The sequence below is a fragment of the Gorilla gorilla genome, chromosome 12 (genome assembly GCF_029281585.2).
Source record: "Gorilla gorilla gorilla isolate KB3781 chromosome 12, NHGRI_mGorGor1-v2.1_pri, whole genome shotgun sequence".
Lineage (NCBI taxonomy): Eukaryota > Metazoa > Chordata > Mammalia > Primates > Hominidae > Gorilla > Gorilla gorilla.
The window spans coordinates 48612790-48635260 of NC_073236.2; the positions used below are offsets into that span (position 1 = coordinate 48612790).

General features: G+C 39.6%; 1 protein-coding gene across 1 annotated transcript in view; it reads left to right on the forward strand.

Annotated features, from left to right (window-relative positions):
* Window positions 1–22471, forward strand: part of ACOXL (acyl-CoA oxidase like) — a 389165-nt gene that overhangs the window by 266164 nt on the left and 100530 nt on the right. The gene's annotated exons all lie outside the window — the stretch shown is intronic.

Genomic DNA, 22471 nt, shown 5'->3' on the forward strand with positions numbered 1-22471 from the left:
GGATGGTACATGGGAATGGGTATTCTCTTAGGAAATGCTTTGGAAACAGAAGTGCCCTGGAAGCAGAAAGCAGCCAAGATCCACCCTCGTGGAACAAAGCCACACTGGATGAGAACCTGCAGGAAGCCAGGCTAGGAATTGTGTAAATCAATTTTTCCCCCAGGCATAGATCTGAGGTGAGGCTCTGCCAGACCCCACAAACGCATTCAGTTGGGTTTAAATCACTGCACATGTCCTCCACATATCAAACATGGAGCCAGCCAAAATAAGAGATGGATATATCCAAAAGGAAAAATGCTACAGTTGCGGTGAAGAACAGAATTAACAAGGGAGAAAATGCAATCTGTAAACTGTTTTTGAAGACTATAGAAGAAAAGGCTAAAGACAAAACGATAAGAGAAGAAAACAGAAGCAGAGTGAAATGATAGAAATCTAACCTATGGATAACAAATATTCCTGGAAGTGCTGGGACAAAAGGAGCAGAAATAATAATCACAAACATAGTAGAAAAAGAATTTCCTTCGTTTCCATTATGCTAATGGAAAAAAAGACTTATACTTAGACATGGATGAAAAATCTAGAATAAAGAGAACAGAATGTGAGCAACAAGACAGAAAATAATAGCTTACTCAAAAACAGAAAAAATTAGGCTAGCTGCTGTCATTCACTTGCTCCAAATGGAGTAATAAGTACTCCTCTAAAGAGGAAACTTCATGATCTAAGCATAATATTCCAAGCCAAATTTAATCCCTGAGTACAGGCAATGGAAAGATATTTTTAGATATCTAAGAATCAGAAGCAATTTCACTAATATAGCCTTCCTTAAAAAGTTATCTTAAAATTTACTCCATAGGACACAAAAAAGAATCAAAATGAATAACTCTAAAATAAGGAAGTCAAGATATAAAAAGATTGGCGGTCCCTGTGAAGCCAATACTATATGTTTTTAAAAAAAGGTCATGAAATTGGCTGGGCGTGGTGGCTCATGCCTGCAATTCCAGCACTTCGGGAGGCCAGGGCAGGCGGATTGCTTGAGCTCAGGAGACCAGCCTGGGCAACGTGGCAAAATCCCATCTCTACAAAAAATACAAAGAAATTAGCCAGGTGTGGCAGCACATTCCTGTAGTACCAGCTACTGAGGAGGCTGAGGCAGGACAATCTCTTGAGCCTGGGAGGCAGTGGTTGCAGTGAGCCAAGATCACACCACTGCACTCCAGCCTGGGCAACAGAGAGAGACCCTGTCTCAAAAAATAATACGGAAGCTAAAAATATTTTTTTGTGTGTGAAAAAAAACATGATTTTTTAAAAAACTTGATAAACTGGTTCTGTAATAGTCTATACGAATTTTTAAGGTAAGATGAAAGACAAAGTAAAAACATACTGAATTTCTTACATTAATTACAGGGTAAGCAAAAGACCTTGTTTTGTTCTGACTTTAGTAATTAGAGAAACATAGGTTAAAATATATGTTTTATTAAATTGAAAGCTAACATAACTACTGAACACAGAATGCTTGTTTTCCAAATCACTGCAGCAGACAAAGCAGTGAAGATAAACAAGTGGTCAGAAGTTTGTGTAATCAGAGCAAAGCAAAGAACAAATCAGAAAGCATGTTCTTAGAAGACTCAAAGACACTCCAGTGCGGCTCCTTTAAGTGAACCCACACCAAGGCCAGGAGAGCTGTTTAAAAAGTTCCCACTGCGAATTGCGCCTTGGTTTGAGAATTTCTCCGGGATTGCTTCCCTAAATCTGTTTCCCATTAATTGTGATATCCCCTTTGTCTCTTCTAATTTGGCTCAACTCAAGACCCCTCTCTCTGGCCCCAGAAGATTAATGCTTTGATCTTGAACTGAGTTGATCTGGTAATTCCTTGAAAACAACATTTCCATTACAATATGATCCCTTAAGCAGTGGAGAGGCAGCTTTTGATACATTTTCATCCTAGAGAGCCTTAAATCCCTCCAGCTCCCACCTCTGGAAAGTGGGGGATTAGATTTAAAATGGGCTATAATATGAAATGAAAGAGGTTTCAATCCTCCTAGTAAAAGCACAGACTCTCAGATTAGATTAGATTACACATTGTGTATAGAAACAAATCTAATTATATGTATTGATGTATAACTATACACGTCAAAACAAAAAATGATATTTTAAAAGATTTTCAAAAGTAAAAAATGAGTAAATGTGTGTTGGGAAACAGCAAGATATTTTCAGATATCTGTCAAAAGGTTGTTATATTAGTTAGTTGGGGCTGCCATGACAAAATACCACAGAGTGCCTTAAACAACAGAAATTTATTTTCTCACAGTTCTGGGGGCTGGAAGTTCAAGATCAAGGTTCCTGAAGGGTTGGTTTTCTTTGAGCCTCTCTCCTTGGTTTGTAATGGCCACCCCCCTTGCTACCTCTCATGGCCATCCATCCATGCACCCACACCCCTGGTGTCCTTCTTCTTATAAGAATACTGTCGTATTGCATTAGGGCTCCACTCTACAGCTTCATTTTAACTGAATCACCTCTTTCAAGACTCCCATCTCTAAATATGGTCACATCCTGAGGTACTAGGAGTTGGGACATCGATGTTTGAATTTAGAGAGACATAATCCAGCCACTACCAGTTGGCAATATTAATCTTATCAAAAGCATTAACCAGAAAGGCAAAATGATGACCTCATAACCATGAGCCTGTATGTGCCAAATACATTTTGTCCTCCAAGATGGACCCCCAAGAATCCCACCTCCTGATAGTCACAGCCTTGAGTGTCTTCTCCATGCTGTACCGGCGTTGGTCTGTGTGACATACAGCAGAAATAATGGCATGTTGCTTCCAGATAAAATACATTATGACTTCCATCTTGGTCACTCTGTTGCACTCTCTCTATCTCTAATCACTCTGGGCAAAACCATGTCATAAGAATGCCCTATGGGAAGGCCCAGGTGTCAAGGAACTGAAGCTTCCTGCCCACAACCACATGAGTAACCTTGGAAGTGTACCCTGCAGCTCCAGTCACAGCTTCAGAGACTGCAAGCATGGGACAGTCGACACTCGCTGCAACCTCATGAGAGTCCCTGAGCCAGAACCACACCGTCAAGCAGCTTCTGGATTCCCAGGCTTCAGAAACTGTGTGCATAATGAACACTTGGTGTAATCCACTAGGTTTGGGGCAGGTTGTTGCACAGCAGCAGATACCTAATCCAGATTTGGGCACCCAAAAGTTGGGTGCTGACATAACAAAAGCCTAAATGGGAGTGTGGGTTTGCACCTATGCAGTTAGCTTTGAGAAGAGTCCTAGTAGAAGCCTAAAGTACCTCGACGAAATTATTACCAGAAGCCTTTATGATCTTAACCTGTGGGTGAGGACTTGTAGGAAAATGAGGTAAAAATTATTGGAAACTGGAGGAGGGGGATCCTTGTTACGTAGTGGCATAGCTGTAGCAGCACTGTTGCCTGAAGTTATGTGGAAAGTAGAAAATGTACCCAATCAATGAAGTGATCTAGCAAAGGAGATGTCCATCCTGCAAGTTGAAGGTGCTGCCTGCCTTCTTATTGTGGCTTTTAGTGATGAGCAAGAAGAGAGAGAGAATCTCAAGGAAAGAGCTTTTAATATGCAGGACCTGGCAGTTAATATGGTTTTGAAGATCCCTGAGCTCTTCATATGGTCAATGTGTTTATTTCTGAGGGCTTCTGTGACAAACCACCACAGACTAGGTGGCTTAAAACAACAGAGATTTATTTTCTCACAACTTTGGAGACCAGAAATCTGAAATCATGGTGGCAGCAGGGCCCTGCTCCCTCTGAGACCCTGGGTAGAATCCTTCCTTGCCCTTTCTGGCTTCTGGTTGCTACTGGCAATGCTTGATATTCCTTGGCTTGCAGCCGCATCTCTCCAGGCTCCCCCTCTGTCATCACATGACATACCCATGATATCTCCCCATAAGTCTCTGTTGTCTCTTCCGCTTATCAGGGCACTAGTCATATTGGATCAGGACCCACCCTAATTACCTCATTTAACTTGATTACCTCTGCAAAGACCCTATTTCCAAATAAGGTCACATTCACAGGTACCAGGGCTTAGTACTTCAACATGTCCTTTTGGAAGACACAGCTTAACCATATCAGCAGACAGTGCTAAAATTAAAAAATTAAAATGGCTTCAGAGCAGAAGTATAATGCGGGGCCCTCCCAGAAATGCGTAATCTAAGGATGAAGCCCAAGGCATGACTGTAAAATTCTTTAAGAACCGAGAAAGATTAAAGGTAAGTCTTAAGTCATGCAAAAGGCCTTCTGAGTTTACAAGTATGCCTTTCAGACTCTCTCAATTACACAATAAAGCTCCTAGGAAGCTTGAGGGCATCCTCTGTCAGCCTTCTCAACACCCCCAAGGGCCTATGTCAAAGAGATTTGTGGGTGTGGCTTCTGTCTAATGGAATAAACCTCCCCAAAGATTCACAGGAAATGCACAAAGTTTCTAAGAGAATTATATCAGGCAAAGATCTTTTGGCTTGTGCTGAAAGGTACAGAGACAACACAAAATGAATAGAGCCACTAAGCTTCTGCAATCAGGGAACAAGTGGAGAAAAACAAAACAAAACAAAACAAAAAAACCCTAGCTATAAACAAGTGCTCCTTTCATTAAAAAGTCAGGATGCCTCAGAGGGAAGAAGCAAGAACCCAGAGGGTGGAGCCAAGGGTCACAGAGAATCAAACCGCCTGGGTGTGCATAGGACTGTGCCCTTATTAAGGAACTTCCAACATTTGCTCAACTGGATGTCAGAATTTATATGGACCACTGATTCCTGCATTATTCCCATTTTCCTCATTTTGGAGTAAGAGTGTATATAACAGTTATCCTGTCCCGTCCCACCATTATATATTAGAGGACAGATAATTTGTCTCTTTAGTTAACAGCCTTCAAATGGAGAGGATCTGTACTTAAGGAATAACACCTGAGGAGCCTTATTTGCACCTAGACTGAATTTAGATGAGGGGATTCTGGACTGTGAGCTGATGCCATAATGAGGTGAAACTTTTGTGGGCCTTGGAAGCTGTATGTTTTTAGAGGAATGTGAATCATTAAGGATGATTAGGATGGGCTATGATGGCCAAGCTCCAAGACAGTCTTCAATGATCCCTGCCTCCTGTAGTCACACCCTCATAGAGTGCCCACATTATATCATTGAAATTGTCTTAGTCTCTGTCTCTCTGTCTCTGTCTTTCTCTCTCTCTCTCTCTGGAAGCCATGTCATGAGCAGCCCATGTTGCAAATAACTGAAACTTATGAATGCACTTGGAAGTGTCTCCTGTAGCCCTAACCAAAGCTTCAGAGACTGCAAGCCTGGGACAGACAGCCAACAACTGGACTGTCATCTCATGAGAGAATCTGAGCCAACCATGCAACCAAGATATGCCCAGGTTCCTAACTCTCATAGACTGTGAGATGATAATTTTTTTTTATTTTAAGATGCTAAATTTTGGGATAATTTGTTATATAGCAATAGGTAACTAATATAACATCCAAAAACAAACAAGAAAAAACTGTTCAAAAGTTTTGGCATTGATATACACATTTTTGAAGCAAAATATAAAGAGGAATTACAATATTTTTCAACCAATATTTCCATTTAATAATATAATATGGTTATCTTTCTATGTCAATCAAAACATGATTGCACGAGGTTCTGATGCTTCTATCTTTTTAGTTATATGGACAATGTCATAATGAATATCCTTAACAGTGTGGCTTTCAGACTTTACATACTACAAAATTGTTCTTTATAAATGTTGAACTAAATTGTACTTTTCCAGCATGGTATTAGGGTCCACATTTCTCCACTAACACTTTATTTCTCCAACTTTCTAAGTTTTTACCGTTAGGGTTTAGGAGTCTATCATCTTCTTTTCATATTTTCATTTTATTTTTTTCCCATTCCCCCTACCCTCCATATTTTTTATTTTATTAATACAGGTTGAATGCTTGGGACAAGAAGTGTTTCCAATGCAGATTTTTTCTGACTGTGGAATATTTGCATTATACTTGTGAGCATCTCAAATCTGAAAATCTGAAATCCAAAATGCTCTAATGAACATTTTATTTGAGCATCATATCAGTGCTGAAAAACTTTTGGATTTTGAAGCATTTCAGATTTCATATTTTTGGATTTAGGATGTTCAATCCATATTAGAAAAATAGGTCCATTGTAAAATATCTACCTTTAATTTTATTTTCAGCATGATATTAGAAGCTCTCTGGTACTTCTTAAATATTCAGAAGTATTTTCTGCTTATAGTTGTTCTCTGTCAGAGACCAAATCATTCATTTTTTCCTGTGTGTATTTTCTGATTTCAAGAGAAGAAAACATTTACACACACATGAGTATGTTTCCCAAACATAAAATAAACGTTAGGCATGTGGGGTGGTGAACAAAATACAAGGGTTTTAGAATCACTGGACTAGGCTGGGTGCGGTGGCTCATGCCTGTAATCCCAGCATTTTGGGAGGCCAAGGCGGGTGGATCACGAGGTCAGGAATTGGAAACCAGCCTGGCCAACATGGTGAAACCCCATCTCTACTAAAGATTAAAAAAAAATTAGCTGAGCCTGGTGGTGGGCACCTGTAATCCCAGCTACTCGGGAGGCTGAGGCAAGAGAATTGCTTGAACCCAGGAGGCGGAGGTTGCAGCAAACCGAGATTGCACCATTGCACTCCAGCCTGGGCGACAGGGTGAGACTCTGTCTCAAAAAAAAAAAAAAAAAAAAGAATCATAGAACTAGCTTTTACCACTTCCGAGCTTCAGTTCTCACATCTGTAATTTGGGAAAACAAGAGTAGGTTATGATACAAATTTGTTACAAGGATGTATTAAGATAAAATGTATTTTAAAAAGCACTAAAAATTATAAACCTTGCACTCGTGTTAAATATCTTGGTTACTACCATTAATGTAACCATTTTTATGGTCAATTCAAATAAATATTCATTAAGCACAGATAGTTTTCTAGGGCCTGGCAGGGGAAGACCACAAAGATTTTGAAAATATGCTCTTGCCTTAAGATAAGTCCACCTCTGGTTTTAGCCCAAGGCAAAATAAAAGATATGATAAATTAAGGCAAAACCTACAAACTTAGAGGAAAGAATATGGACTTCTACATTCTAGTTTGTATTTTTGGCCTGGCTTTTTGCTCAGCTAGCTGTATATTGGCTCATGTCTACCTGCATTAGTTTGGTGTATCTTGACATAAAATGATTCTGTTTAGCAATTTGTACATCTGACCCAAACAGAGTCTGGGCAATAGTCTTTGGACAGTGTCCAAGAGAGGGTGATTTCATCTAGAATTCTGAGATCTTCTAAAAATAACCCTGTGATTTAGTTCAGAATCTTTAAATTAAAAAGGCAAAAACACAAGTGGGTTTTCTCAGAACCCTGCTTTTCAGCTTTCTTGTAACAGTCTTTAATTTTCTTCAAAAGCACATTTTTACTTTAGAGATGCTTGGCCAACCCTTCTAAGCACATGGGAAGCCCATCTGTCCCTTACCCGGGAGCAAGTGAGAAAGGCTAGCAATTCACAGTCAAAGTTGGAGAGTCGAGAAGATCACTGAGTTCTCATGGAAGAATAAGCCTTTGCAATCATTTGATAATGCATTCCCCTGCTTGGTGTAGCCAGAATTTCACTTAAAATGGAGCCAGGAAATGCCCTTCCTTCAATGTGTTGGTGGCCATGGAAGGAGTCCAGCCCCCTTGCTTCCCTTGCTTGCCCCACTCTCTGGTTTTCCAAAATCTTGTTGCAAACAACTCGTCATTACAGTTGCTGCATGATTTCGACATCAGTGGGAAGAAAAAATAAACCAATAAACAATGGCTTGTCATCCAGGAACCAATAGGAAAAGGACCAATAGGATGTCCACCAATCAGGGATCTTGATCCAATAGCTTGGAAATGCCATTGATAATGAAACCAGAGAAAATCCATTTCTGGTCAGCTTATACTGTTCAGAGACTTTGAGGGTTGGGACAGAGAACGGAGAGTGATAGCAGCCACTCTGTGTTTGTTAGGTTTTTAGAAACCAATACAGTGGCCCGAATGGCAGATGTTTTACAACAATCTCATGGCACAGAAATATCAATTCTGGTAGGGACTTTTGTAGTTCTATGAGGTAAGTCTATGGAGAAAAAGATAGATTCTCAGTAATCAATCTGTTTAACAGATTTCTGTTTATTTTCAAATGTACCTAACAGAAATTGGGCAAATGGAAGGATGGGAATACAGATGGACTTAAAATAGTTCTAATTCTCCAAGGGCTGATTCCTGTTTTATCTCTCATCACCTGTGGCATTCTCCCACCACATTGGCGGTGCCCCCCACTTCAGGGTGTATAAGACTCACCTGGGAAAGACTAATTTTCAAAATCTGATACAGGTTGCCCTCCATCACACTGCCAGGCTGAGTCCCAAGCAAAAGGCAAGTCATTTGCAAATGAACATCATTAATGATCCTCAAAATCCAGGGGCAGTAAATTCTTTGGAAACAACTGCTCTAAGTTATTTTTCCTTATTCAGATTTAGAGGTTTGGATGGAGAATTGGTGGAGGCTGGAAATAAGATTATTAGAAACATAACTTTCTAGAGCTTCCTGTATAGAAAAATGACTGCCGCCCACAGTTTTTATTGTTGTGGTCAGTGTGCAACCTGACTACTCTTGTGTGTGTTTGACTTTAAACCTCTTAACTTAGATATTTAAAACATAATAAACCGCAGTACTTTTGTAAAGCCTATCTTTCTAACAGATGCCACCTATTCTGTTATAGTTTTAGACCGACAGTGTCTTTGCTCAGGTCACCTGCTTGGGGTTTGGAGTCTCACCTTAGTTCTCTTCTGTGGAAAACGCAAGCTGTCTGTGTTGGCGATTGGGTGGCACACACATATCAAGTGCCTTGGAAGATCACCAATAGGATGTCCACCAATCAGGGATCTTGATCCAATAGCTTTGGTCAGGTGGTAGCTGCTAGATCTAGAGGAACTCAGAAGTGCCATTGATGATGGACCCAGACAGAGAAAATCCAGTGCTGGTCGGTTTGTACTGCTCTGAGACATTGAGGGTAGGGACGGGGAACAGAGAGTGATAGCAGCCATTCTGTGTTTGTTATGTTTTTAAAAACCAATACAGCAGTCTGAATGGCAGATGTTTTACAACAATCTCATGGCACAGAAATATCAAGAGCTTTATTCCAGAGACAGATCATCAAAGACAGGAAATAAAATTAGTAACCAGATTTTCTGAGCTCACAGTTTGCATTGAGCTTGATGTATCTTCTTACTCCTGTGGTTGAGTTGAGTTGGGAAGATGACCTGATGGAGGGGCTCTCTTTGTATCTTCAGAGCATCGATGGCTGCCTGTGCAAAGGTCACCTCGTGTAAAAGTGAGGTTCCCTCTTTGCTCACTGGGGCTTGAAAGTCCTGTACAGGGGTAACATATTCCCATTACTCAGTGAGAGATTAGGCTTAAAACAATGAAACTCCAGAGACAGGGAAAGGACGATGTCGTAGGAAGCTATGCGTGATGGTTCAGGAAGGGATAGCTGGCGATCTGGGGAGACCTAGGAGTGTACAAGCAGGAACATCTGAGGCCAGTTGTAACCAACTCCCAGAAATACAGTTCTCCCAAGCCTTAGCTTGGCACTTCCCTCTTTGTTGTGGCTGATTGTAGGAATGTTCTTCTTTTGTTTTGTGGTGTTTCCCTCTTTCTTTTTTTTTTTTCTTTTTTGAGATGAAGTCTCGCTCTGTCACCCAGGCTGGAGTGCAGTGGCGCAATCATGGCTTACTGCAACCTTCACCTCCTGGGTACAAGCTATTCTCTTGCCTCAGCTTCTCAAGTAGCTAGGATTACAGGCATGAGCCACCACGTCTGGCTAATTTTTGTATTTTTAGTAGAGATGGGATTTCGCCATGTTCATCAGGCTGGTCTCAAACTCCTGACCTCAAGTGATCTGCCCTCCTCAGCCTCCCAAAGTGCTGGGATTACAGGCATGAGCCACCACACCTGGCTGTCTTTCTCTCTTTTCTACTGCCTAACAACCCAGACACCAGTTAATACTAGGAATTGCATTTTCTCTTTTTCCTTCACTTCTTTCTCCATCTTTTTTCTCATAGAGAGCATCCTTAAATTCTCTTCCTAGGGAATCCTGTTGTGGAAGAGAATGGAAAGAAAAGAAGGAAGGCGAGGCAAAGATAAGGAAAAGGAAGAAGTTACACTCCTGATAATTACATGGAAAGTACAGTCACTCCCATGGGAGTATGAGAGCTAGAAGGGACCCTGGGAGTCACATAATGCAACCCACTCATTTACAGATAGGCAACCTAGGGTCAAGAAAGCTAATGGTTTCTTCAAGGCAATACAGTCACCAAGGGCAAAGATGCAACTGATATTTGAATATGCAGATACCCTATTTTTCCTCAAACTTTCACCTATTATTTTTAGTATCCATCAGTGGATCTTTTTGGAAACAATTAATACTGTGGTGTTTGCCTAGTAGGGATTTTCTATTTTCCTCATTCCTACCACTTTATTAATGGGAAGCAAGAGTTGTCTCTTCTCCTTCAGTTATTTATTTATTCAATTAATTATCATTTATATCAGCATGCAGTCACAGATATTTATTTTATGCTTTGGGTTACAATCCAATATTATGATTTATTTATTTTCTTGCCAATTGTTCCAAGCATTAACATTGAGAGCTCCTTCAGGTTGGCCCCTATGTCCCTTTGAAGTGCCTCTATCCTTTTTTGAGTACTTCCTTACTTTATTTCTCATCTTGTAGTTTCCCTGCCAACCCTGCAGTCAACCATTTCTCCAAGGAGAGTCCTAGAGAATGGTATTTAAAAACCAACATCTGGTCTCTGGGTGTGCTCATTGCTACTGAGTTGTTGCTGCTTCTAGGCCTACCCAAAGCTATGAAGTAAACTCACGTATATTAACTCACGCATTTGCACACAGATCTGTATGCATGTATATTAGAAATCATGAGTTTATACTGATAACTCTGATTCCAATTCAAACAACAGGGCTTTTTTCTAGCCTGCCCTCTTTCCTATTTCAAACATTCTTCTATGAGAAAGCAGAAACCTGGCTTTCATTGTCTACTGTATGTTTACATATTTGCTCACCCCCTGTGTACACAACAAGTAGTTTCCGAATTGCTAACTCATTCCCTGGTTAGAGACACATTTACTAACTGGAATACAGTATTTTTCTTTGTGAATTTAACCTTACAGTATCTAGTCAAAACACTATTTCCAAAGTTTCTTTAATTAGCCTTTTTTTTTCCCTCTTTTGGTGTGGTTTTATTACTTATAACAAGTTAGGTTCATTTGTAACTACTTGCATTTTACTTTGGGTTTCCTCTATATCCTGGTTGCTTTTAGTTAATCATTTTTTGGCCAAGCAAAATATTACTAAGTTTCTAATATTCAGTGCGATACACAAAAGTGTACTCAGAGAGCTACCACTCTTTCCTCATTCCAGCTACCCCCTTTCCATCACTTCCCTTTTTTCCTACATACCTCATGTAGGTGGCAAGATATCTTTAGTCTCTGGCTTATCCTTCCTGTATTTCTTTCACACATAGAGATCTACCTCATTCATTTTTTTTACAGCCACAGAATAATCTATGTTATAGATATACTGTAGCTTACTCCACCCCTCTCTTGTGTATTTAATCTTTCCTCCCAACATTTGGTCATTACAAACAACGTTACAGTGAATAACCTTATTATATAAATTTTAGTGTTGTTTGAATTGTATCTTCAGGGTAGGTTTCTAGAAATGTAGTTGTTAGGCTCAAAGGTAAGTGCATTTGTAGTTTTGTTAGGTATTGCCAAATTCTCCTCCAGAGGATTTGTACAGTTTTCATTCCACTGAGTGAAGTCTGTTTCCTCAAAGTCTCATCAATAGAATGTGTTCTAATATTTTTCAATTTTTGCCAGTTTGATAGGTGATCAATGGTAACTTCATGTAGCTCTAATTATGAGTGCTTTTGAGCAGTTTTTCATCTGTATAAGGGTCATTTTAATATGTTTTCAATGTATTGTCTGCTCATATTATTTTCCCATTTTTCCATAGGGTTTTGGTATTTGGTCCATCAATTTTGAGGAGTACTTTCTACATTAGGAATTGTAGCCTTTTGTCATATTGCAAAAATTTTCTCCCAGTTTGTCACTTGTCTTTTGACTTTGTTCATGTTTGCCGTGCAAACTTTTTAAAATTTTTTTATATAGTCAAATGCAGTAATCTATTTTTTTACTGCATCTGGACTTTAACTCACAGAAAAAGCCTTTCCCTTCACTTAGGTTAAAGATAAACTCATTTCATGAAAGCCTCAATATTGTTTTAGGGAGTCAGAAAATGGAGTTTGAGGCTAGGCATGGTGGCTCACGTCTGTAATCCCAGTACTTTGGGAGGCCAAGGTAGGCAGATCACTTGAGGTCAAGAGTTCGAGACCAGCCTGGCCAACATGGTGAAACCCCACCTCTACTAAAAATATAAAAATTAGCCTGGCTTGGTGGTGTGTGCCTGTAATCCCAGCTACTCAGGAGGCTGAGGCAGGAGAATTGCATGAACCTGGGAGGTGGAGGTTGCAGTGAGCCAAGATCACGCCACTGCACTCCACCCTGGGTGACAGAGCAAGACTCCGTCTCAAAAAAAAAAAAAAAAAAAAAAAGAAAAGAAAAGAAAATGGAGCTTGAGACTGCCAAGATTAGTGAAAACGAAGGAGGAACATCCCAAAAAGAAAGAAGCCACAGAGAGGGAAGCTTCAAAATACATGTATGAATACCACTCAAATCCATGACTGATCCCTGGAATATCCATGAGTGGATAAGATGCCAAAGAGCTCAAGGGGTTTTTAAGTTGGAAGCTTTAAAGAGCGGAACAGAGAACTCAACTATTGCCCACCACACAGGAGTCAGAATTTTTAGTCTGAATCCTGCCAAGTTAGAGGGATGTGGTAAACTCATGCCTTAGGAGTAAGACTATGTCTCAGGAAAAGGGATTGCCTAAGGACTGAAGCTACAACCAAAAGAGGCTAAAGGCAAGCCAAAATATGTTCTTCCTGACAAAGCATAAAATCAAGACTCTATAAATTCAAGTTTATCTGCTAGTGTTTTAACTGCACGCTAGAATAAGACTCAATACCCTTTAGAGGAAGTCAACAGGATTTAGGGTCAGTATCATTATAGTGTCCAGTAGATAATTAAATATTATCAGGCATGGGAAGAAATAGGAACACATGATCCATAGCCAAGAGAAAAATCATCAAGAGAGGAAGACCCCAAAATTCCCAGATATTGAAATTAGCAGACAAGGGCTTTTAAAAAATATGAATTTATAAAAGAGTAGGTGGAGCATATGAATAAAAGGGATGAAGAGAGAGGAAATTTCAGGAGATTGTTGAACGATATGAAAAAGGAAACCAAATGGAAATTCTAGAACTGAAAAATACAACAGTATTAATAAAAAAATAAATGTATGGGATTAACAACACACTGGGCAAACAAAGTGTCAGTGAACCTGATTAATAGAAATCATTTGAACTAAAAGACATAAAGAAAAATATTGATAAAATAATCAGAGCCCTCATGACCTGTGGGGTAGTAACACACACTCTAACATATATGTAATTGGAGTCTAAGAAGGAGATGAGAGAGAAAATAGCATAGAAAAAGGATTAGCCAAATATTTTAAAAATTTTTATCAATAATGACAGCACATAAATTCAGGATTCTAGCAGGAGAGGATGAAAAACAAACAAATATAAAAATAAGAGCACATCATAGTATAATTGCTGAAAACTAAAAATAAAGAATAAATCTTAAAAGTTAGAACAAAGAACATTAGATGCAAGAAATAATGGTAGAATGATGGTTCACTTTTCATTAGAAATTGTATAGCCAAAGGACAATAGAAAGATATCTTTACCGTGCTGCTGAAAGCAAAAAAGAATCTACCTTGAGCTCTGAATCCAGTCGTGTGTGCATATGTGTATGTATTAAAATGAAATAAAAGCATTTTCAGTAATAGAATTTGTCACCAGCAGACCTATACTACAAGAAATGCTAAGGAAGGTACTTTAAGCTAAACAAAATGAAAGTAAATGGAAATGCAGATCTAAAGTAAGGAAGAACACTGAAAATGCTAAACATATAAGGAACTATTAAGGACTACTTTTTTTGTCTTAAGCCTTTTTGAATTCAATTGATGGTTTATAGCAAAATAATTACAATTATTTAGGGTTTATGGCATATATAAAAGTGAAATGTATGGCAAAAATAATGTAAAAGATAGGTTGTAGTGTAAATGGAATTATGCTATTATAAGATTTTTACATAATATATGAAGTAGTATCATATTAATTCAAAGCAGACTGTTACAGGTAAAGACTATAGATTGTAATATAGGAGGTAGTAGACTGAGGCAAAAAGGAAAACCCTTAATCTGAAAGAAGACATGGAAGAAGAAACAAAAATCAAAGGAGAAGGACTACAAATAGCAGTATGATAGACTTATACCCAACAATATCAATAATTACATTAAATGTAAATGGCCCCAATATTCTAATTAAAAGGCAAACATTGTTATAGAAGGTTACAAATAAGCAAGGGTCTTCTATATGCTTTGAATGGAAAGACAAGGACAGGAAAAGATATAGCATGCAATTATTGAGCATGAGAGAGACTATGTTAATATCAGATAGAGGAAACTTTAAAACAAGGAATGTTACCAGGGACCAGGTGCAGTGGCTCACGCCTGTAATTTCAGCACTTTGGGAGGCTGAGGTGGGCAGATCGCTTGAGCCCAGGAGTTTGAGACCAGCCTGACCAATCTGGCAAAATGCTGTCTCTACTAAAAATACAAAAATTAGCTGGGTGTGGTGGTAACACAGCTGTTATCCCAGCTATTTGGGAGGCTGAGGCATGAGAATCGCTTGAGTCCAGTAGGTGGAGGTTGCAGTGAGCAAAGATTGCACCACTGCACTCCAGCCTGGGAAGCAGAGTGAGACTCTGTTAAAAAAAAAAAAAAAAAAAAAAAAAAAAAAAAAGGAGTGTATTACCAGGGATAAAGAAAGTCATTTTTTGATTATTAAAGGATAATTTCATCAAGAAGACAAAATAATTCTACACAGGTGTACTCCATAATAGAGATTAAAAATACATGAAACAGAAATTGACAGAACCATGGAAGAAATAGACAAATTCAGTAATTGATGAAATAAGTAGGTAAAAATGTAATATGACTATAGGCATACCTCATTTTATTGTGCTTTGTTTTATTGCATATTGCAGATGTTGTTTTTTTTACAAATTAAAAGTTAGTGGGAACACTGTGTTAAACTGGCCTCTTAGTGCCATTTTTCCAACAGCATATGCTCACTTAATGACTCTGTTAGAATTTTTTTAGCACTAAATAATTTTTTTGAGGTGCCTACTTTTTTTAGACATAACGTTATTGCACACTTAGTAGAATATAGTGTAAATGTAACTTTTATGTGCACTGGGAAACCAAAAAGTTTGTGTGACTTACTTTATTGACATATTTGCTTTATTGCAGTGGTCTGGAATCAGACTTACAGTATCTCCAAGGTATGCCTGTATAGAAGATGTGAATAACACTGTCATCTAATTCAATCTTCTTGATATTTGTAGGCATTTATTGAAAACTACACCCAGAGCTACAGTGCTGGCCATAAAACAAATCTCAATAATCCTTAAAAAGATTAAAGTAATGCAGAGTGTATTCTATGTTGACAATGAAATTAAATTACAAATTAATAACAAAAAGATATCTGGAAAATCTTCCAAATATTTGGCTATTAAGGAACACATGTCTAAATAACTTGTGAATAAAAGAAGCAATCACAAGGGGAATTAGAGAATATTTCAAACTGAATGGTAATGAAAACACAACATACTAAATTTTGTGAGGTGCAGTAAAAGGGATCCTTAGAGGGAAATTCATAGCTTGAAATGCTTATCTTAGAAAATATTTTAAAAAAGGTTTTAAATAAATGATGCAAGTTTCTACCTTAAGAAGCTAGAAAAAGGAGAGCAAAATCGGTAGAATAAAGGTAACAATAAAGATGAGAGATAATGAAATAGAAAACAAACTATAGAGAAAATCAATAATTCCAAAAGTTTGTTCTTTGAAATGTTTAATAAAATTTCTTGATCCCTAACAAGACTGATTAGGAAAAAAAGATAAAGTACAAATTAACAATGTCAAGAATGAAAGCGGATATTATAATGTCATAACACATACTACAGACAGTATACAATATGAGAATATTATGAACAACTTAATGCAAACAAGTTCAGTAACTTAGAATAAATTCCTGGAAAAATACAGCTCTCAAAAGTTAACAACAACAAAAAAAATGGGGGCCAGGTGTGGTGGCTCATGCCTGTAATCCCAGCACTTTGGGAGGCCAAGGCATGTGGATTGCTTAAGGTCAGGAGTTTGAGACCAGCTGACCAACATGGTGAAACCCTGTCTCTACTAAAAATACAAAAATTAGCCAGGTGTTGTGGCGGGCACCTGTAATCCCACTGCTTGGGAGGCTGAGGCAGGAGAATCACTTGAACCTGGGAAGCAGAGATTGCAGTGAGCTGAGATCAACCCACTGCACTCCAGCCTGGGTGACAGAGGGAAACCCTGTCTCAAGCAAAAAAAAAAGAAGTAAAAGAAAAGGAAGATCTAAAAATGTCTGTTAAATGAATTTAATTCGCTTTTTTCTTTTCTTTTCTTTCTTTCTTTTCTTTTTTTTTCCATAACAACGTTTCAGTCAAAATGAATTTAATTTGTAATGAACATGTTCCCACAAAGAAAGCTCCAGGTCTAGATGGTTTTACTGTTGAATTCTATCGAACATTTAAAGACAAAATAGTATCAGTCTTACATAAAACTCTTTCAAAAACCAGTGTAAGACTGATACCCAAAAGTAGTAAGTACAGTACAAAGAAAACAATTACAAGCAAATATTCTCCACGAATATAGGTGAAAATACGTAATAGAATACATCATAACAAAGTAGTGTTTATTATAAGAATGCGAGGTTGGTTTAATAGTCAAAATATGTCAATAAAATATACAATACTAACAAAGGAGAGAGCATATGATTATATTATGGGGAAAATATATTCGATGAAATCCAACATGAGCTGATGATGAAAAGTCTCAGCAAAGCAGAAATGGAAAGGAATTTCCTCAATTTTTGGAGAGTATATCTACAAAAGAACCTATAGCTAACCTCATACCTAATAGTGAAATATTACACACTTTTCTCCTAAAGACGGAACAAGGCAAGAATGTCCAGTTTACTACTTTTATTTAACATTGTATTGGAGGGCCTAGCCAGTGCAACAAGACAGGAAAAAAGAAATAGAAGAATTTACCAAACTAATAGCTCAAAACAGGGCTACCGGATACAAACTCAATATCTAAAACGAATTTTGTTTTATATGTTATCAAACAATTGGAAAATAAAATTTAATTTACAATATCATCTAAAAACATGAGTTTCTTAGGAACACATTTAATAGTAAAACCAAAACATGCAATATCTGTACACTAAAGACTACATAACACCCAAGGAATAATTGAAGCAAGCCTAAGTAACTGGAGTAGTATGCTGTGCTTGTGTATGGGAAAACTCCACATTGCCATAATGTTCATCCTCCTCAAATTAGCCTATAGATTCAGCAGCATTTCAAGCAAAATCTTGGCAGGAATGTTTGTAGAAACTCACAAGCTGATTTGACAATCACATGGAAATGTGAATGGCCTAAAATAGCCCAAACAACTTCAAAAAACATTGAAGAAATGTAGAGGGATTGTACTACCTGATTTCAAAGCTTGTGCTAATGCTTCAATAATACAGACATGGTACTGGCATCAGAATAAACAGAGAGATCAATGGAACACTACAGAGTCCAGAAATTGACCCACACGTATATGTTCACTTGATTTTTTGACAAAGGTATGAAGGAAATTCAATGATGAAAATAATTTTTTAATAGTGCAGGAAACATCTAGATATCTGAAGGAAAATAAATTAACTGTGACCTTATTTTCTGCATAATACACAAAGGTTAATTTGAGATTGATCATAGACTTCAATGTAAAAGGGAAAAACTATAAACTTCTCAAAAGAAAACATAGGAGAATATCTTTGGGAAGTTGGCATAAACTGAGATTTCTCAAAAAGACACAAAAAGTACTAATTGGTAAATTAAATCTTGATAAATTGAATCTTTTCCAAAAGTGAACATTTTTCTTCTCTAAAAGATATCATTAAGAACATACAAAGACAAACCGTAGCCTTGGAGAAATTATTTGCAATACCTGTATCTGGCAAAACACTTCTATCCAGAATATATAAAGAATACCTACAATGCAATAATGTATAGATACAACCCAGGAAGAATTGCACAAAAAGCTTTAAAAGATATCTCATAAAAGAATATAAAAGAATGGTTAATGAGCACATGCAACTTTGCCTAATTTTTATTAGTCATCCCAGAAATGGAAATTAAAACCACAATGAAACACCATAACACACCCACTGAAATGTTTAAACTAAAATGATTGACAACGCTCCATCCTGGCAATGCTACAAAGCAACCAAAGCTCTCATAATGGCTATCTGAAATCTAAAATGGTAATCACCACTCTGGAAGACAGAGTGGCAGTTTCTTATAAGGTTAAAAGTACACCTATACTATGAGCCAGCAATTCCCTTCCTAGATATTTGGCCAAGAGAAATTAAAATATATTCTCACAAAAAGACTTGTACAGGAATGCTCATAACAGCTTTATTAATAATATCCAAAAACCAGAAACAGGAAGCCAAATGTTCAACATGACACTAGATAAATAAACTGTGATATCTGTCATACATTGGAATACTGCTTGGCAATAAAAATGAATAAACTACTGCCACATGCAACAACATATGTGAATTTTAGACGTTATGTTTAGTGAAAGAAGCCTGACACAGAATAGTTAATACTGTATAATTCCATTTATGTGCCATTCAGTGAGGGGTGAAATTAGTTTTGTTTCTGTTTTCTTTTGTTTTAGAGACGGGATCTTACTCTGTTGCCCAGGCTGGAGTGCAGTGGTACAATCATAGATCACTTCAACCTCAACTTCCTGGGCTCAAGCAATCCTCCTGCATCAGCCTCCTGAGTAGCTAGGACTATGGGCATGTGCCACCACGCCTGGCTAATTTTTAAAAAAATTTTTTTTTGAGTTAGGGTCTCACTGTATTGCCCAGGCTGGTCTCAAACTCCTGACCTCGAGTAATCCTCCCTCCTTGGCCTCCCAAAGTGCTGGGATTACAGGTGTGAGCCACTGTGCCTGACCCCAAACCAGTTGATGGTGATCTGGTGATCACAGTCTGAGGGGAGAGGGTGGTACTGCCTGGTGGGGGAGTTCAGAGAGGGTATAGGAAATGTTCTGTATCTTGATCTGGGTGATTCCATGGGCATATGTGCATGTAAGGAATCCTGGAGCTTTAAATTCAAGACTTACGTGTGCTGCACATCTGACTGTATGTGTTTTCTACTTCAGTGAAAACGTTTACAATTATAACTTAAACAGGTCCTCACAGCAGTCAGACAGATTGTTTGCATTACAGGTACTGTCTTTTCATGTGAAAATGGAAATTTAGAAATCTAGAACAGGCTTCAGCTGCTGAATCTTGATACACCTACTGGGGGAAGAAGCAATGGCTAATGACAACAGCTCACACTCATCACGTGTCCATCCTGGGCCAGGCCCCGTGCTAGGCACTTTTCAGTGTCACATTGAAAAATGGCAGTGGGTGCCCAGGCCAGCCAGCAGCATGGAATCCAGGTAGCAGGGTGACTGACAGATGGTGGGGGTGGTCTATACCAGTGGCCAGGGTCACAGAAGCCTGGCAAGAGGTGAGCAGTGGAGGGCTGGCCCTGAGCACAGGCAGATGGGCCCTAGAGAGTCTGGACATTCTATTCACTGGGGAGGATGGACCCCTGGAAGCAGGGCCCCAGCAAGGTGGTGAGGAAGGGCCAGTCATGGAAGTTGGGCAAATCAGCCAGCAAGATAATGGGACAAGACAGAGCTCAGTTTCAGAAACAGGCAAATCAGTGGGGACATGTGACAAGCTCTGGTCTCATGACTGAAGAGCATACTATTGAAGTGACATTTTCTAGCTTACCCTACACCAATTGCTAGTGAGTTTGACTTGGCGTAAGTGACTGAACACTGTACTACAGTTTCTTGAAGTTCCCCCCTGATTAGGGAGCAGACTTGCCCTGGGGTGAGGCATTACTGGAGATGGTGGTATTGGGGTGTGCAGAAATGAGCCTGTTATTCTATTTTGCCCTGTCTGCACAAGGCCGGAGGGCAGGCCCTCGTGGTGAGCTGGGATCACAGACATTTGTTGAGTTCCTGCCATAGCGAGGAACTGTTCAGAGCCCATTGTCTTGCCACATAACCAGCAATCTTACCGCAGAACTGAGAAAAGGGACCCCACAAAGTTGTCAGACCACACGCCCTCACCATTTCTGCGCAAGCTCAGCAGTGGCAGCCAGCTTCCTGCCTCCAGCAGCACAGTAGGGTGGGGACATTTCTGCCACTAGAGGCCAAGTGGGGAGCAGTGGCCTTTATTGGGGAGGAGGCATTTAGAACCAAGCATGCAGGTGACATGCATGATTAGGACACAGCAGAGAAAGAAGTGCAGAGAAGGGAGAGAGGGGAGTCAGATCCATCCCTGTCAATGCCTTCACCTTCTCTGGGGGCAGTGCTAACTCCAGCCTGCCTGCTTGCCAGCTTCGTGGCTTAGCGGTGGAGAACCATGGCCACTTATTGACCTAGAATTCCATGTGGCAGCTCTTGGTGACCTGTTCAGATTCCTGCCCCTCCTTCCCTGCTTGCCAGCACCTTGGGCAGTTAGGTAGTGTGGTTCTGGTTTGGTTAGTGGTATTGTAGTTGTTATTGTTTAATCCCTGATATTGTTTCGCTCCTTACTGGCAGGTATCTCAAACCTCTCTCCTTGCCGCTTGCAAAGACATTCATAAGTTTTCTTGAAGTTCTGAAAAGTGAGTGGGTTTTAGTATTCTTAAAGGCTTAACCAAAAATGTAAGTCCCTTAGTTACAGTAAAATACATAAAAATGCTTAGTTGAAACTTCAAATATATAGCTAAATAAAAAATTAAGGAACAAAATGACCTGTAAACATTTTTATTTTTGCTGACTAGGTCCTTTAAAAAAAATGCTGCTTACCAGTTCTAGGGTGTGAGGATGACAATTCCTGTCCCCGAGGAACTCTGTCTGGGAAGGAAGGGTGGCAGGGGAAGTGCAGGGAGAGGGGACGGAGGAGGGAGCAGCGGGGAGGGAGGAGGCACATACCATGGGTGGGCTTGGTGCATAGGAGCTAGGATAGCCGTGAGACTGGAACTGAGTCTGGAATAACAAATGGCAGAGCGTGCCCTGTCCTATCATCCCCAGGCAGAGAGTGGGACTGACCTTTGAGGCAAGGCATAGGGATGTCAGTGAGTGACTGGCAAGTTCAGCCGGGGCGTCAAGCCCATCAGTATCCCATTGGGTCACAGGCTAGAGAGGCTGACGGACAGGGTGATTGGGTGGCGGATGGGCCCACAGCTTGTATGCCTTGTGTGAGGCTGTGGACCTTCCATTTCTCCCTTCCCTGTAGGGGTCATGGCCTGATCACATGGGAGTTCTAGGGAGAGCCTTCTGAGGTCCGTGCTGAGAGAGTGACCATTCAAAGGCCGTAGTAACCAAGGGCCCAGAAGAGTGAGGATGCAGCCCGAGCTTGGGTGGTAGCAGAGAGGCTGGGGGGGTGTTGGTGGGACTTGGAACGCTGTGATGGGGAGCGAGCTGAGGGAGGGGTCAAAGCTGGGAAGAGAGGATGCCATAGTGGAGTTGGAGACACAGAGCCCCAAGGAGCCCCAAATTGCAGTTGGGTTAGCACTTCCCTTGCCAGTCCCTTCTTCACTGGATTTGCCCCAAACCCCTCATGGGGTGGATTTTCTGCATACTATACCCATCACCTCCCACTCACAGCCCCAAGAATGCCTCCTGCACCTGCCTCATGGGCCCAGCACCAGCTGAGCTGCTGCAGAGATTCAGGAAACAAAGATCTTGAGGCCTAATTTCTTTCCCATATTAAATGTACATTTTTCTGCCTTATGTCAGCTTTAAGCAGTCACTAAGGGCAGTCAGGTTCCATAACATAGTCTTCAGCTGAACGTGAAGATCATATTATTGAAACAAGATCTTTCTAGCTGACCGTACTCCAAATGCATGCTTTGGTGCCTGTAAAATCTATTTAAGGCCTCCTGATTTTCCCCTTTCTATTCCTCCATCCACCAGGACAGTTAAGGAGGAACTTTCAAAATGAGGAAACTGTTAAAAAATGGGAGAAAGTAT